Raw genomic sequence first — 17,371 nt, 5'->3', positions numbered from 1 at the left:
GGAGAGAAAGCTGGCTAAGAGGTAAAAAAGCAATGCTGTAGGAAACGAGTCAAGGCGAACAGGGGCAATTGAGATGTTTCTTTTCAAATATACATTTAGGAAAAAAGCTTTAACGAGACACAAACAAACCTATCGAGTACCTGTGCTCATTAGACGAGAGGATCTTTTGTAGGACCTGGCAGTTGGCTGAGATGTACAACAAATGACTCAAGGCAACACACATTATGCAACAATAGCACTAAGTGAATTGTTGTATTTTCTTCACATCCATGCTACCGCACACATTCACGGGTAGAATTGAAGGCCATTGCATTTACTATAAAGCCGACATGGCGGGGACAAAAAATAAATAAAGTCCTTGATTAAGTTGTGGAGAGGGCGGTGATTTAAAACGGTGATAGAATAAAATCAACACCACAAACACGCAATCAATAATAAAACAATTCTATTGTCAATCTGTCACTCAAGCATCTCGAAAGAAGAATGTGCGTCTGGAAACAAGGCGACAAAGTAGAAAAGCATTGACGTGATTGCATAGGAACAAAGGACACATCATATATGGGTAGCAGAGAGGACAATCAGAAAAGGATGCTCACATCGTGGTGTGAGCTCTAATTCCCCATAATGTGGCTGTCATCTGAGGGGGAGTTCACCCATTTTCTCCGACCTTGGCTAGCGTGCCCGTAGATGCAACAGAGTTCACGGTGATCTGCTGGCTTTTTGCCAACACGCCCAAAGGCGAACAAGAAGAATCTATTCCATTTATTACCGAATATTTTACCTATGCTGTCAACATTACAGCCTTCTGATGCGGTCTTTCCTCCTCTTTCCTCTGATGGAAATTTTCTGTACCCTGTTAATGGTGTTTAAAAAATGTGCATCGGGTATATTTGAAACTTTGTGCTTAGTTGCAAACAGCACAAAAAGGCAACCATGTTGAAAAGATATTTTACTGTGGGGCCTTGAGACACGAGCGGCATGGACTTTTTGAGATATGAGCCATCATTTGAATCAGTTCTTGTTTTGACTTGCGAGTAAAAATTGGAGATATTAACGCTGTGTGGTAGCAGTGATCTCAAGTGGATATTTGTTACTCTCCCCTTTGAAACATTCCTTTGGAATGAATTTTTCTTTTGACATTATCTCCCCACAAATAGTGGACCTACTTTGCTCGGGGTTATCAAGCCTGATCCACCGCCACTTTATTACAGTCATGGGCTTCATATTGCACGGCACGGTTATGCTAAACTGCATGCTAACGAGCTGCTCCCCGCCACGCAAGCACGCCGATGATGCGCTTAGGGCTGCTGCACAAGTGTTCAAAGAACAGAACCAACTTGTCAGAACGCGTTACAGGACTTAATGTCCCGAGCGCACCCGTATACGCGTGTTCGCTTATTGACATAAAAAGGTCCAATTAAGCCAAAGAGGGGACGCTTTGTGGCTTCCTGTGACGTCTTTAAAAAGAAATTCCAGCTTCACACCTTCGCTCACACTCATTTTCACTCGTCTATTTCTGTCTCTCAGCTCGGCTCAATTCATTTGAATAATGACTGCAAGTTGTCTTTCAATGAATACAACTGCGGGAAAGTGCAAGTATTATTTACATTGCTTGGATACAGTCATATGTATGAATGCATCTTTGATGCCTGAGCTGCAAGAAATATGCCAATTATGTTCATTGATTGCTAATTGGCTGTGAGCGAAACAAAACCGAGTAACTGAATTGCTTCATCGGGTGATGACTGGTTTGCGGCGTCTGCATTTGGCTGGGTGTGTTGCACACACACATACACACACACACGATGTATTCCGATGAAGCAAAAATGTCACCTTGAATTTTTCAACACATTAGATTATATCCTGTGAAAAACAAAATCTAACTAAAATTTATGCTTTTTCCTCACTGTGTGTGCACTGAGCTTCCATTTCATCGAGACAATAACACCACATATAGAAATATTATTGAATAAATGTATGAAAAATGACAATAACTGCATATGAAGAATGTTTAGTCATTTGTCAATGTCTGTGAAGCTGTGCAGGAATCACTTTGTCTGCAGCCAAACTATAAAACGCATCCACAATGAGAACTATAAGCCACAGGATCTTCAAGGATGCATTCATGTTTTCTTTGGAGAACTGTTTTGTGAGCGAGCAGGTGCTTTTTTTCTAATGCAATCAACAACAATACCCTTGAATGAGGAGGCTTGCAAATAATAAACATGAGATGCATCCAAGCTTCTGACTCGGCAACACAATCAAGGACTTCTTTCTTCATAGTAGAAAATCCAACGCAGTCTAGTCTAGTCAGCAGTTACAAAAGAAAAAAGGCCCAATTGATCCCGCCAAACAGAAAACATTCAATGCGAACCGCTTTGGGAAATTTACACCAAGTGCCAACCAAATAAATTACCGGCAAACTACTAACAAGGTTCTTAGGATCCAGCGCGGACCCGGATCACGCGGCCCGCTCCCATTGTTTGGTCCGATGGTGAGAGCGATCGAGCGCATGCCTGCTTGCGTGCTTTCATCAAGGGAAACAAGCTTGCGCAGCATGACGTACGTCTGTGCTCAAACAAACAATTACACCTACGGACCCAGACTCGCACTTGCAACACTTGTACCCGCTAGGTGGTCTATTTATTCATAGTACATCGAATCCACGCAAAAAGATTTGCTTATGCTGCACAATATGGCCGTTCATTACTATGTATTATAGACCACCCACCGAATTCCTTGTTACCGTACATAAATAAATGAGAAATTATGCATTTTTTTTGTATGTGTCCAGTTTAAAACTAAATAGATAAGCACACATTGTCCCGATTCCTAAATGGCATATTTTCCCAATTTTAAAAAAGGTGACTTGGACAAATGCTGTTTGTAAGATACAACGTTGTCAGTAAACAAGAGGCCGTATTTTCTCTTTTCTTCACGCATACGACGATGTGCTCTAAAAGTGTCACCTGTAATGAATCTAAGCTCATTGTGATAAACAGCCGCAAGTGGCCTCAAAGTTTGGCACCGCAGCATCCATCCATGTAAATCACATCAGACGGCAAATATTTCAAAAATATCCTGTCTGTACATTTTGAACATTTAAAGCCCTTGCAATTATTCAGTTTGTCAAATAAAACGATTCCACTGCAATCACATGCAACGGTTCAACCAGGAAAATAATCCAAACGTATTTTCGATAATTGTGACCTTCCCGCGTCACATTATGCTGTCATTCTCTTAATTTCACTTTTTCGACTTGTTTTTAAAGCATGATCTTGATTTTCATCTGTTGTTCCAAATGAAGTGGTAAATTAAAGCACTTCATTGGAAAATGTTGCAAGGTGTGTTCCTTGATTTCCCTATGAATAATTCATGAATTTTAATGATGACAAAGGGAGAGGTTGTTATATATCTATGACGAGCACACTTTGGTGCTGATCCAATTTAGGACTATTCAACCTTGGTAGAAGTCTGCACTTTATTTTTATATCGTTTCAGAACTGTAACCAATCACTAGCCTTTTGAGGTCACTAATATCAATCATGTCGACCTCTAAAAGTAATAATATTGCAAACCTGGGTTGTTTTGGTGATTATGCCATGAGTGGAAGTGAATTGCAATGAGAAATGACATTGGCCGTGTGCAGCGTGGCTTCCATGTGGTCTCACTGCAGCGAGCTTGAAGTATTGCACTCAAGTCCAAACCATATACAGGAGTTCATCCTTCCCATGAGCATGAATACAGATGAGATTTTTTTTTCCCCAAACATTTCCCATTGCAGTGAGAACTGATAACGTGCAAAAGGAAAGTGGAGTGAAAGTGGTGAGGAAAGATAAATTAGATGAGGAGGAGGAATGAGCGATAACAACAGAAAAGGCAAAAAGTGGTTTGCCAAAAAAAAAAAAAGGAAAAGCAAGCCCTCCTGGAGGAGTCTGGAGAGGCGTGGAGAAGACAAAAGAGCCGTACAAGGAGGCAGTATGAAAGCTATGATCGACTTCAAGGATGAGGGCGCTGAGAACCTGAAGATGAGGCAGATGAAGGCACGATAGAGAGGATGACGGCAACAAGATGAATGGCAAATGTGAACGAGTGTCAAAGAAGGAAGGAAGGAGAGATGGAGGGGTGGGAAAAGACAGTTAAGAACAGATTCCAGAGAAAAGGATGGAGGGAAGGGCATAAGGAGGGAATATGAAATGCGAAGGATGACAGTGACGGTCGAGACAACTGACAGAAGCAGTCGAGGAGCTGAGGTCGCGTTGAATAATAAAGCAACTTTTGTAATTTGAGATAAACACAGCAACATATCCTCCTTTTATCAAAGAGCCGTAATATTTTTCCTTCCCACTACAAATGATTAATAACCAGAATTACATGCCGCCAATTACAAATCAATCCGACGCTTTGTAAATTCATTTCTGAACTTCTAGACTGACTTGGGTTTCATTTTAACATGAGACTCAATTACTGGGCGCTTGATAAAATTTGAGCGTTGCTTAATATGTGCAATCCATCAAAAGCACACAGCTCCTTTGTTTATTGGTTTGTGGTTGTATTTTGTTGTCAACTCAATAAGCAGCTTAAAATGCCACTGACATCAGAGTTCAAAGAGTTTGCCATTGTTCAATCACATGGTTTGAAAGAAATGTATATTCAACTCCATTCTTCCAGAATTGGCAAGTACGTAAAAAAAATGCCCTTCTCAAATTAAGCTGGTCTAATAATGGACATCCACAAAAGAAAGAAGACAAACACTAGTTGTTCTCTATTGTTTACAGCATTGCCGGATTATGTGGGGTCTCACACTTTTTCCGTCACACACGCAGCTATTCCCATCCCGCCGAGACAGGCAAGCCATTGTCGTTGATTGGTTAAATCCGCATCATGCCCATCCGGCATTTAATTGCTACTTGTGCCGACATACGTGACTGACTGTGAACCTTTGCATGTATGGAATAATAGATTGATAGATGGAGGCATCGGTGCAGATAATGGGTGACTTTATCAGGAGGTGAGAGACGTGGACACAGGGCGGGAGGCGAGAGAGGTTAGATGGATGGTCTGACGCAGCGGTGGGAGTGTAGATAATGGCTCGACATAATATCCGGTAGATGGACGAGGGATTGGAGAGGAAGAACAGGGAGGGGAGAGACGACAGGTAAAGCAGGGGACACGTGGGGATGAATAGATGGATAGAAAGTGTGAGAGGACACCGATAATGGGCTCAAATCTAATGTCTGGAAGAAGAAGTGACAGCGACTGCATGGTGCAAATGGTTATGTGCGCAAGAGTGGGACAATGAGTATATAGATAATGGCCTCTGTCGGGTAGAGAGATAAGTGAAACGAATATAAGAATGGACAGGAAACGCAGTCGCACTAGCTAGCTTTATATGTTGGCTGTGTGGATTGTTTGTTCGCTGACTCTTGTCATCTGCCAATCGAGAATATCCCAGTGACCTACCAAATGTAAATTGTAGAAGGATGTGATTTTGCAATATTCTGTGGAAACACTTTAGGGAAAGCTCTGTCTCTTGTGCACAAAGCTAGTAGATCAAAAAAGGAATCTTTGGATCAGTTTGTTTTGGAAGAGCGCTGACCTTTTAACACCTTTGGGATGAACGAGAACAGTGAACGAGGCGAGCCCCCGCTCTCAGTTCCATTATCAATTCTTCTGGATGAATGGATAAAGATTTCATCCACTATTTTGCTGACTTTATTCATGAAGTCAACTGACGTCTGGGCCAAGCGTGGGGAGTAATGGACTTACTGAGCCACGGATGAATGTCCAAGTCTTTAAAGTCCTCGGGTTTTAAGGCTGCCAGATGTGAATGTTACCCAGAGTTACCCATGACTTAAGTGAGGCCTTTCCACATTGAACTTCACAGTGCAGTGTAATGTCAACAAACTCACTCATTGTGAATGTGCCGCGAACAACATTGCAAGGTTCCTGCTCTTCTCCTTCTTCCTGAAATAATCCAAGCCAAGACTACAAACCAGCAAGAAAGGTGCCCAGGGTACTTCCTGGTAGTCCACTTCCAAATATGGGCAACACTGTGCCGGGTCTTCTTCCCGGCATCCTGCCCTGTGGTAAATATGAAAACCAAGTTCATTGTGAAAAGCACCAGGAATCACTCATCTAGGTAATGTCTGGAGGGGAATATGTTTGTCTGTTGGGTTAAGCGTAGTGAGCACTGTTATGTCTGCAAATAGCTATAAGAAAGAAAAACAGTGCGATGCAAAGCCGAGGTGTAAATGATGCGTGGCTTTGGAGGAGTGTGAAGAGACATAAGGGAAGAAGGAACGGGGGCAAATGGATGGATGGGTGGTTGGTGGGAGATGGTGTAAGGATGGATGGGGCACAGAGGGAGAAGGAGAGATGGATAGATGGATGGTAGAAGAGTGAGTGTAGATAATGGCTAAGCCGAATGTCTGGAGGGCAGACATCCATCTGACTGACCGAATTACAGTCCAGCTCACTTTCCACAGACTAATTACTGGAGCAGGGGATTCTCTCGCCCTCTTTCTCCCTCGACATCTTTGTCTTTTTCTCAGTTTCACTACTAAAGGGGATTTCGAGGGCTCATGCGTGGGTTGGATACCCATACTGATAAGACACACCTTTGCTCAGCTCATAGATCAGCTCACCTGCCCTTTGTTCGCCTTGTTCACACAAAGCCTCCATTTGCTACCTGTCCTCCGAGACCCTAATTTTACTCCCCCCCCCCCCCCCCCCCCCCCACACCCTTCTGTCCCCAGCTGCCTTGACAACAATCTGTTCTTGGGCCTAATCTAAAGAGGGAAAACAGTAGATCTGCGCTTGTTAGTGGCATTTTAACACCCAGTTTGTAGTTTCTGAGAGTGAATAAGTGGTAGAAACAGCAAGCTCGTATGCTCTGTGCAGTATTCATCATTATCCACATTGCACAAACTAACACTCACTAATCACAAAGATGTGATCGTGTCCACACATCGAGTCACTCATCGGTTTGAAACGTCATGTTTGGTGTAGACGTACTGTATCAGGCTACGGCAAGGTGAACTTTGGTTTTGTATTCAATGAAAGCAACTGGTCTTGTTCTTGTTACTTGAAAACCTTTCACCTTTAATCCAAAAGGGTTCCGTTTAAATTCTTAAGTGTAAAGTCTCCTTGTTCATGCCTCGGTGGGCGTGTCCCCCTGGGATGGTCAACAATAGCATGTTGTTGATTTTTTTTTTTCTTCCCTGGCATGGTTAGCAAAACAATCGACCTACAAACGGATTTGTTGTTCATTGGCCTTGCAGCAAAACACCTCATTAGGGCCACTCTCCCCACACTACAGATAAAAAAATAAACGAAGGAAGCCTTTTTGATTAAGGGGAAATGTACTTCTTGGAAAAGAATCCAGTTGCCTCTTAAATTTTGCGAATTACATTTTCATTTCATTTGAATTAATTCATGACGGCTATAGGGACCATGTGTGTCCTCTTTGATTGTTATTTCATTGAATTATAAAAGATGTTAAAAATGTCTCAGGCTCAAATTCGTGAGGGTGTTTCTATTTTAAATGGTTGTGAAGCGACCAAACAGGAAGTAGCCTGGTGTCTTGGTCCAACATGTATTAGTCAGCCCTGTCTTTGCTTATAATAAGAATAAAAAGGGAAAAGATGAGCGCCAGCTTGATCTGACTTTCAGTTCATCCATGAGCGACATCTCCAAGGTGGCTAAGCAGGAATCAAAGGATAGCTGCTGCCTTGTCCCAAGCCAGAAGAATTCAAATTCACCAAGCATGGGTTTGTTCACCCACAAATTCAAATATTAAATACATAACTTAATTTTCTCCTTGCTGTTTTATTGTAGAGCTCCACCGAAATCCCTTACTGTTGTTACTTTGAAATGACTCCACTACAAATCGGATGCTTCGAGATGTCACGGGTCATTGCGCCATTGTGACGAAGCAACACGCACACACACACACGCATGTACACACAAAGAATGGGTTGGCTGATGGCATGCTGTGCTAAGTGCAGTGTGAAGCTTGCCTAATGTTGGGACTAATGAATAATTATGCAAACGTAATGATATAAACACTAAACTATTGCACATTTTGGCTTCAGTGAGTGCAAATGAGTTGCGTTAATGCTATCACCCCCCCCCCCCCGTTTTGATTCTAGATACTCCTTCAGTGGCTTATCTAATATTGCCGTATTTGTGTTGCTCCTGGTACACACTCATTATTGTCAGGTTAGAGGTTGTGGCTAGGCTAAAGGATAGGGGCGAGTTAATTATGATGCTCCGGGAACAACGGTGTGATATCAGATCATGCCCTACCGAGCCCCTTCCTCTCGCCTTTCCCTGTGCTGCCCTCTCTTCAGATCTCTCCTTCTGTCCTCTCCCCTCCAATTCAATAATTGAGCATTTCTTCGAAAGACAATCACCATGCAGATGATAACACTGCGCAAACAATAATCCAAACTAACTGATGATGTACACATTGTTCGATTTGTACCTTTATAGGCCAACAGCAAAATGTTTCCTGGAAAACTATTGCTTTAACCACTGCCCTCCATCAATCAATCCATCAGTTTGCCTTTCTTGTGCCAATAACAACAATGTGGGCACTTGAAAACTAATTTCCCCTTATCTGTAATAAAGAACGGAGTTTAATTTATGTTCATTAATGCAGGTTGTGTGGCACAGTTTCAACACAATTTTTTTCTCTCTCGATCTGTTATTTAAGCAACTTTAATAATGAATATGTATTACATCACATGGTCCGTAATGTTGTTGCTGCTTGCTCAGCACCATGTGAATATCACCACCAGTCTCACATATCTTAAACATGAAGAAATAAAATGGACGATGAGGAATGTAATCTTCCTCGATAATATGAATTGAAATATATGGCATTTATTATGAGTGCATCAATTTTGTGTTGTGTTCTGTACACTTCATTTGTAGGTTGAATTTTTATTTGGTGGGCTTCATATATCATCACCGGGTGAGGTAGAGGGGGGGAGGGTTCAGTATTTTGTAAAATAATTGTGTACACTACTTCTAATGAAATGAAAATGAAATAATTCAAAAATAGTTGCCAAACTTCTATTCTTAATCTTCCTGCCTCGATGTTGACTGCAGAAGCCAGAAAAAAAGTTTCTCTCCTCTAAAAACACATCAAAGTTCCAGAGATGATAAATGGCACGCTGATGTCTCATTTACTTTGCATCAGCAAACAAGTACACGTTCTAAGGCCATCATGCTGTAAAATGGTCCAAGTGTTAATAATCCTCCTCTGGGATTCTTTACAAGCTAGGTGTTGTGTTGACTTCAGACGATAAAAAGGAGCCAGAAGCCGAATGAGTGGCCAAGAGTGTCTCTTGTGTTTGAGTGCTGTGTAATGTGTTCTGCTGAAATGTTAAAAAGCTACACGTAGTGGTATGTGTCAGTCAGTATGTTTGCGTATGGCGAGTTTATATGTCTTTTACATATTCATTATACATGTGTTCTTGGCAGGAATCTTCTAGCCCCAGGTTAACAGAGTTGGTGAGGGATGACATCTGGGTTGCAAGGACAATAAGCTTTAGTATATACGGCAGAAGGCGCCATATAAACATGTGGGGTTGTGTGTGTTTGTGTTTGTGTGCACGTCAGTGTATATGTAGATACTAAGTGATTTACCGTCTGAGGTGTGGGTAGCTGTTTTTGGATTTCTTTGGCAACGTCATGTTGCCACATTCAAGGTCTACCGCTTGTTCCCTATGAATGTGTTTAAGTGTGTGTGTGTGAGAGGAAAAAAAAAAAAGTAATAATCTAGGTCCATGTCTCTACCTGTGGCGAGTGTATGTAAGGTAATTAAATCTCTCTCCCAATATATCTGAAGGAATGGAGATATGCGGCTTAGTGACAGTCTGATTTACTGTGACATAATGATGTTACCATTAAGGCAAACAAGTGTGTGTGTGTGTGTTAAACATTTAAATGCTAGTTAGTGATCTTAACTCTGTACCTCATCCTCATTAGCAAGTGGTGCCTGCACTGTGCTTGATGAAGGTGTGTCTTACCTGAGGCGTGTTACACTTTGATTTTAAACCGTATGATGACTCCAAGTACCTTTTGAAGTCTGCACACATTTACATTTTTCCACTTACAATGAACCTTCCGCTATCCGTGGGGACACGGAGCGATCCGCAAATAATTGTTGCCTCCTCTCCAAATGAGGTTTGTAACTGCATAGAGATGTCACGCGATGACAGCAAAGCACTTAGTGAAACAGAGAAGACTATGCTGTCCAATCATGAACCCCGATCTATAAAACTGTACAATGGCACCAATCAAAAAGCAATAATAAAATGCCCTCCCCACTTTTGCATTTATTTTAGCTTTTACTCTTACGGGACATATGTATATGAAAATTCTCGAGTGTTTTTGTGCATTCAACCAGAAGAACATCTGTGACATGAAAGGTCACCATGTTGGATTTTGGCTCTCAGTCTCTCCCCGAGTTCCTCCCAAATGTCAAGTTCTGCAAACCAAACGTAACCAAGCATGCCTTTATGAACCTTGGGCATTCACCACAGAACTGTCCAAAAATGATTTTGTCGATGAGGAACTAAGATCCAGAGGCTCTACTTCTACTCTTGATGGATTTTTTTTGCATTGATTGATTGCTCAAATTTGTCTATTTGGTTGACCTTTGTTATTGGCAGACTGTTTTAGTATTTGTGCTTAACTGTCCAACCAAGCTCAATTTATTTCTTTCATTCCCAACACCAAAAGTCAAATCAATCACATATTGGATAGGCCAGTTTGAGGCAGCTTTCATGGACGAGCTCACTTTCACTTGCAAAGGAATTGGAAAAGAATCTGATGCTTTCCCTTAAATCTCAGTGACACAAATCCCATCACCATTGTGATTATAATTCACAGTTTTGTTTTGAAGGCTGAGCATTTCCCTCCACTCGTGCACACGCTCACACGTGCACACACCTGCACGCACACATGCACACATGTACACAAACGCAGTCACAGATAAATACGCCATACTTCACTGGGCCAAACGTCTGCCCGTAAATGAAAAACAATTTACTCACAAAAGCCCATTTTAAAAGTCAAATACCACATGAAACAGAACACTGTTTTTTTTTTTTTAGTGTGTATTTTATTGTTCGCCCCAGGAGAAAACACCATCAAACCATAGAACATATGATAAGTTGCCTGACAGGATACATTATCAGTGAATGCATCGCAGATCAAGCGCAACATCCTGTAGTGTTATCGCGCCTGCTTAGGAATGAAATAAAATGAAAATCCTTTGCTAGAACTTGGAACAAACGGCAACTAGCATAGGATAATAAGATGTCCTCTAAAAATACATCATATATTTTTCTTGAGCTATTATTATCTAAAGTATATTATACATTTATTGTGAAAGTTTTGTTTTTCACATTCAATGACAGACAACAAATTCTACGGTTATTGTCTTCATTTAGTGAAAAGTATTGTTCCATATAAGGAATATGTGGTTACTTGTGCGATAAAACAAGACACTACAAAACATCCCCATAAAAGCTGCATGGACAAGCTGTGCAAAGTGCCATTTTCAATTTAATTCAAGCACTAACAGGAGCAGTGTTGTGCCCCAAACAAGGCAACACTACTGTAAACTGCATGAACACTTTCTTAATGGGGTTGCTGCTGGTGACTGCAGATGTGGAAAATGCCTACAAATGTGCGTAACATGGCTGGATTGAAAATAGTCTCCTGGTCATGCTATAGGTTTATTAGTCGAACAGGTGGCACATCAAAATGTAATAACAATGATCTTTGACCTTTGTTTGCAATACCTCCTTATTCTGTTCAAGTCGTTCAAATCTTTTCATCCTATAGCTTATCGAGTTGTGAGCCAGAGATTGCCATCAAGTGGCCCCTCAAATACACTCTGCTCACTTTGAAGAAGACAGTTGTAGGATTGGAAGTGCTGTATATAGTATCTTTTGTGACACCAGACGTGGAATCTTTATGACACATCTTGTATATAGCACTCACTGTCGAGACACACAGACTGAAATAAAAGAGCATCTCAATATAGCGGGAAAGAAAATGTAACATTTTATGTTGCCCTGATCACTTCAAAGATTCCCAGGAAAAGATGCATGCATGGTTATTCAGATGCAAAGATCAATGCTTTGTGTTTGTGTGACAGGGAGGGAGAGATGGAGTGGGTGGGAAACAAAGGGGGGGAAAAAGATAGAAAATATGGAGCAAAGCGAGGCAAACTGTGCCTCTGTGCTTCCAGGTTTGAGCCTGTATATGTCTTGCGCTAGCATGGAGCAGAGCTTTGCTGCAGGACAATGCAGTAAACGTCCGTTTTAGGCTTTTGGGATAACTATTTCCTTTTATTATTGTAACCCTGAGTAAGAGAAATCGTGCACGCCCACACGCGTTATACGCAAATAAAACTTGGACCATTGCACCTATGTGCGCCATCCCCCTCCCCATACGCATACATCCAGAACACAGGTGAGTTATCATCGCTTTGCCCTCCGGAGCACTATCAGTCAAACTCTAATTCAGTCCCAAGTTGATATACTGATGTGTGTGTGTTTGAGTGTTCTATATGTGTTGTGGTGAGTGGACAGGTGTGTGTTTGTGTGTGTGTGTGTGTACATGCGTGCTGGTGAGTGTGTGATATAATGGCAGGCCAAAGGGGGCAGAGAGAAATAGAGGGGCTGAAAACTCAAAGGTATTCCTTCGCTTTTATTATCATGATGTAGCCAAGGGCGAAGAGAGATGTGTGTGTGTGTGTGTGCGTTTGTGTTTGTGTTTGTGTGTGTGTGTACGCGACAGAAAGCAAGAGTGAGAGCAAGACAGTGAGGCTAAGATAGATGGCGTAAAAGTCAGATTACGAGTAATTGAGGGAAAAAGGAAGTGGTAGAAAGAACCAGTAATCGAGTTTTTCCTTGGGGCTTCCTTTGAGAGCTGCTCTTTGGCTAACTTGTGTTTGCTTGCGTGCATGGATGATTGTATGTGTACATGTGGACATTTTCAACTTGCTTGTTTTGTCTGAAGGAACCACCTCCTTCAACGAACAAGCTTTCTGTGCACAACTAATCAGCATTATTTCGAGATGGCAGCGGTAAGAATCCTTAGAAAATCAGTGTGGCTGTTTGCTACAAGTGGTCGTTGCTTTTCCAAATAAAGAAAATAGAAAGAGAGAAAAAAAAATGAAAGGACCTCATTGTTCCAGCACTTACTGAAGTGCGAAATTAGCAACAGATGGAGGAAGCCATGAAAATACCGATGGATCTCAGCACCAAAGCCTCATTAATGCTCTAACACGGATTGAATGATGGAGAAGCCTGGTCCATAGGGGGTTAGCCCGCTGCTGAACTGTCCCAGAGGGAGGCTGGTGGGGGCGGGGGGATTGCTGGATTTAAAATGACAAAACATACTGAAAAAAGGAAATATAAGTTTATTAGCAACCACGTCGTATCTCACCGGGTGTCGTCCAACTTGTACAATGTTGACGTTGAAATTTTAGGGAAAGTATGGGAAACATGCAAAGTCAACACAGGAACTTACTGTATTTCATGGTTAAAACATTGTCTGTGCAGCTATTTAATCATTTTATTTCTCTTTCAATAGTAATGATTATGTTTCAGATTTTAGAGTACTTGCCTTGTTATTAAAAACAACATATTGGTGCACGTTCTGATCTCACCCCTTGAATTTGCCGAGGCGTTAATGAAGCAGCGCTCTATGCCGAAGCCGACCTTCCTGGCAGTGCAGTAGACAGTGTGGGCCACGTGTGGATCAAAAGCTGGGTCGCATTGGCACCCAGAATTGTGCAGCTCTCAACATCTGCTATATAACAGAGCTGAACGGGACCATCTGCCTGCAGCTGAAAGGCACAACGACCAACGGAGCTTATAACTTCAGAGATGATCATTTGCAAATACATTTGGATAAAGGAGGTTGACTCATTTTCTCTCTGAGATGGAAGAAAAGTAAACACTTAGCATGTAAGATAAGGCTTAGGCGGCGCTTTGTTGCCAACATGGCCTACTTGCATGTTGATCATGACAAGAATAAAAGACAACACAGAGACATCCAATAATCACATGTAAGTGGCAGTCACATGTTGTGGGATTATTGGATGATCCAGCTAGTTTGCTGTTAATGCAAGAAGATCAGAGTTCTTCTTGAAGCCCCACTACCGTGCCAAGATTTTCTTTGAAAATGATATTCACCTCTTGATGGCCAATTTATCTTCAATCCAAGTGCCTTTACAGTGCACTTGACTGGTTTCAATGGATCTTCTTTGTGATTGCAGAGGCTATTGTTCTGTCAGAAGAGGGAAAAAAATGGATGCATTTTTTTTTGGGATAGATTTTTGTTCCATTGTAAGACTCAAACTTGCTTTAAAGGCTACCCAACCATAAATGGCTGTTGGTTAAGCGTCAGGTTAGTAAGAATGTGTTGCTTTTCAGTTGCCTTCAAACTTTCAGGGCTAATTGTACGTCAAAGCACAATAAGCAAGCCAAGAAGCCTCATGCAGCTGGTTCCAAATGTCATACGAGCTCATGATTTTGTCAGCTTTTTCCCTCGCGATTTTACACTGATTTTCTTCACAGCTAATCAGTGACGACTTCACAGAAATGACACACTGTCGTCTGCCGCATATTTAAACTTAATCATGTTGTAATGAACACATTTAATGTAGTTTGCCTCTAGAGACGTATGATGATTTGGATTGTGTGACGGTGGTCTTGTTGGATTTAAACTTATTTCATCAAATGAAAGGGAGCCTTTTTTTTTTTTTTTTTTTTTTTTTTACAATACATACAAACAGGATGTCTTTGGAATGCCTTTTGGTTTTAGTGTGGTGCTGCACATTCATGGCAAATCAAGGCTTTAATATAAGAATGAACAAATCTGGTAAGGCTTTAGAAGTGTGTAGACCAGGGATAGACAATTAGAAGATCAAAAGATCCAGTACAATTTCTTCAAGTTGGCATCTGTAACATCATAATGGATAGCACCATCATGACTCAGTCCTAATTATTATAACTTTATAAACTATTAAATACAATACCTGTATAAGAGTCTGCAGATTGATTAAGGTAACAGATAAACTCACCGTCTGTCTTCAAAGACCTGAAGAAGAATTAGCAGAAAGTCCAGTGGTATGATTTTCCCAATTAGGATCATCTATCATTGTAAAGTGAGTTAATACTCAAGTTATTGAGAGTGATCCTTAAAGCTTTACCGAGCGTCGTGGGCTTAAAACATCAAAGTTTTTCCCTTCCACATCATCTGAATATAAAGAGGATGCGTCTCCCGTCTCTGTGTTCAGCACCCTTGTAATTTAGTGCTTGTCGGCGATCCTTTTGTGTTGACAGTTGTCAAAAAGCTGTGAGTCACGTCACAGGAGAGAAAAAAAAAAGTCGGAGGGACAAATGATAACAAGCAGTCAGGTGCATGTGGGTTTTTCTTTTAATTAATACTTTAAAGAGGCTTTCTTGTCACTTCATGTTGGCAAAGACCTGAATGGTAACATGTCTGAACGCATGCGTCATAGTGCTAAAGAAGGGCGAGAGAGGACGCCGGAGACGTTAGTCGTTGCTAAGAGATTGAATTAATGCATTATTACTGTATTTTCCGGACTGTAAGTCACAGTTTTTTTCATAGTTTGGCCGGGGGTGAGGCTTAAAAACAGGAGCAACTTATACGTGAAATTATTAACACATTAGTACTTGATCATTAACACATTACGTACTATATACTAGTATAGTTCACTTCACGTTATTTTCACTTTAAATCGCATGAGGGCGCTCTTGGCCTGTTGATTAATTGGACCACTGACTTCCACCATCCACTGACTTCCGGTGTCAGCGGAGTTGTTTATAAGTGACACAGAGGACGACGATTTTGATGGATTTAATGATTTTGAGTGACACGGATAGTTTGATAAACTTGTTATTTATGTTATAGTTATTTGAACAACTGTTAATATGTTACGTCAGGCACGTTCTCAGTTCCTCGTTTGTGTTTATGTAACGTTAGCATACCATATCGTTTGGCCTGTTGTTGCCCATTCATGTCTGTTCCTGGTGTTGAATTTTGTCAAAGTTTCCCCAAAAATGCGACCTTTACTCCAGTGTGCCTTATATAGGCTGTTTTCTTCTTTATTATGCATTTTGTGGTTGGTGCGACTTGTACTCCGGAGCGACTTATAGTCCGAAAAATATGGTAACTCTTCTTTATATTAGGTGTTAACTCTACTCAAAGCATTCCTGGGTGATTGCGTAATTCTTTGACTTTTCAGCCTCGCAAGTATTTCTTTCAAATGCTCGAAGACAGCAAAGCAATCTTGAAGGACACTGACTAAAGACGGATGAAGGAGAGAGAGCGAAGAGGCATAAGTGTGTGACAGCTGGAAGGACAGCGAAGTGGAGAGAAGAGTGCGATTTCAGAACGGAGACAAAAAAGGATGGCACGGACGGAGGGAAAATGGCAAAAAAAGGGTGACATTGAATGGGATCAGATGAGTGGGCCATTAGTCACTGCCTTCACGCTTCCTGCTGTGATAGTGTTTCCATGGCAATAATTAGCATACCAATTATTAACGCTGCCTCTACAGCCCTCCATGCCTTGTTAACTGATTGACTATTGAGTTGGTAAAAACCAAAAAGATTGCATAACTTTCCAAAACATGAAAAAAGTATTATTTAAAAAAAAAAAAAGTCCCACCTTCAAAGATAACCTTTATGATTAAATTTTGTTATTCAATTCATTGTCTAACTTTACAAAGTAGGGCAACATTTTCTAACCGAATATGAAAATATGTATGTAGCTAAATTATCTTGGAGTTCTATGGCTGATTAAGGATGACATCAATACAAGATAAAAATACCTTTGGGGTGCCATATCATGTCTTTATATTGCAGTCTAGGATTACACGTAAAACTTCGAGTACAGCGCAACCTCTAATGATGGCCTAATCCGTCAAACCAAACAAATAGAATTGCACACAAAGTCCGCTACCTAAAATGCTAGCATAGAATGGAAAAATCCATTGGCGCATGGGCTAACAATTAGCATCTATCTGGCTGTCATGTTACACTTTAAGCAATGGATATCTAAATGCAAACCGTGCTAAAACACAAACAGAGACTATAACAATGCTCACAGGCAAGTATTCTCTATCCTCTGTGAAGAACGACTAATATTAATGCCATACTAAGAAAGCCAAAAGAGATCACGGGAGAGTATATCCGTGGCTCTCTTATACTGCCCCCTGGTAGCTAAAGCATGCACAACAGCACAACTAAAAGAGTTTAGCTACTGTGTATGCTCAAAACTATTTATGTGATGAGTGATGGACATTAGT

At 41.1% G+C, this 17,371-nt stretch overlaps 1 protein-coding gene and 1 long non-coding RNA gene across 4 annotated transcripts in view; one reads left to right on the top strand and one right to left on the bottom strand.

Annotated features, from left to right (window-relative positions):
* LOC148400706 (CUB and sushi domain-containing protein 1-like) overlaps positions 1 to 17,371 on the top strand; it is a 276,392-nt gene that overhangs the window by 53,673 nt on the left and 205,348 nt on the right. The gene's annotated exons all lie outside the window — the stretch shown is intronic.
* Positions 11,159 to 15,537, bottom strand: LOC148400710 (uncharacterized). Its single transcript, XR_015857560.1, has 3 exons — positions 15,119 to 15,537; positions 14,229 to 14,322; positions 11,159 to 13,879 (listed from the first exon to the last, which is right to left on the bottom strand). It is a non-coding gene; the product is annotated as an uncharacterized LOC148400710 (long non-coding RNA).

The sequence above is a fragment of the Syngnathus floridae genome, chromosome 3 (genome assembly GCF_059516105.1).
Source record: "Syngnathus floridae isolate MCC-2025c chromosome 3, RoL_Sflo_1.0, whole genome shotgun sequence".
NCBI classification, from domain to species: Eukaryota; Metazoa; Chordata; class Actinopteri; order Syngnathiformes; family Syngnathidae; genus Syngnathus; species Syngnathus floridae.
The sequence above is the reverse complement of the archived record's forward strand: the minus strand, read 5'-3'. Positions and strand labels throughout refer to the sequence as shown.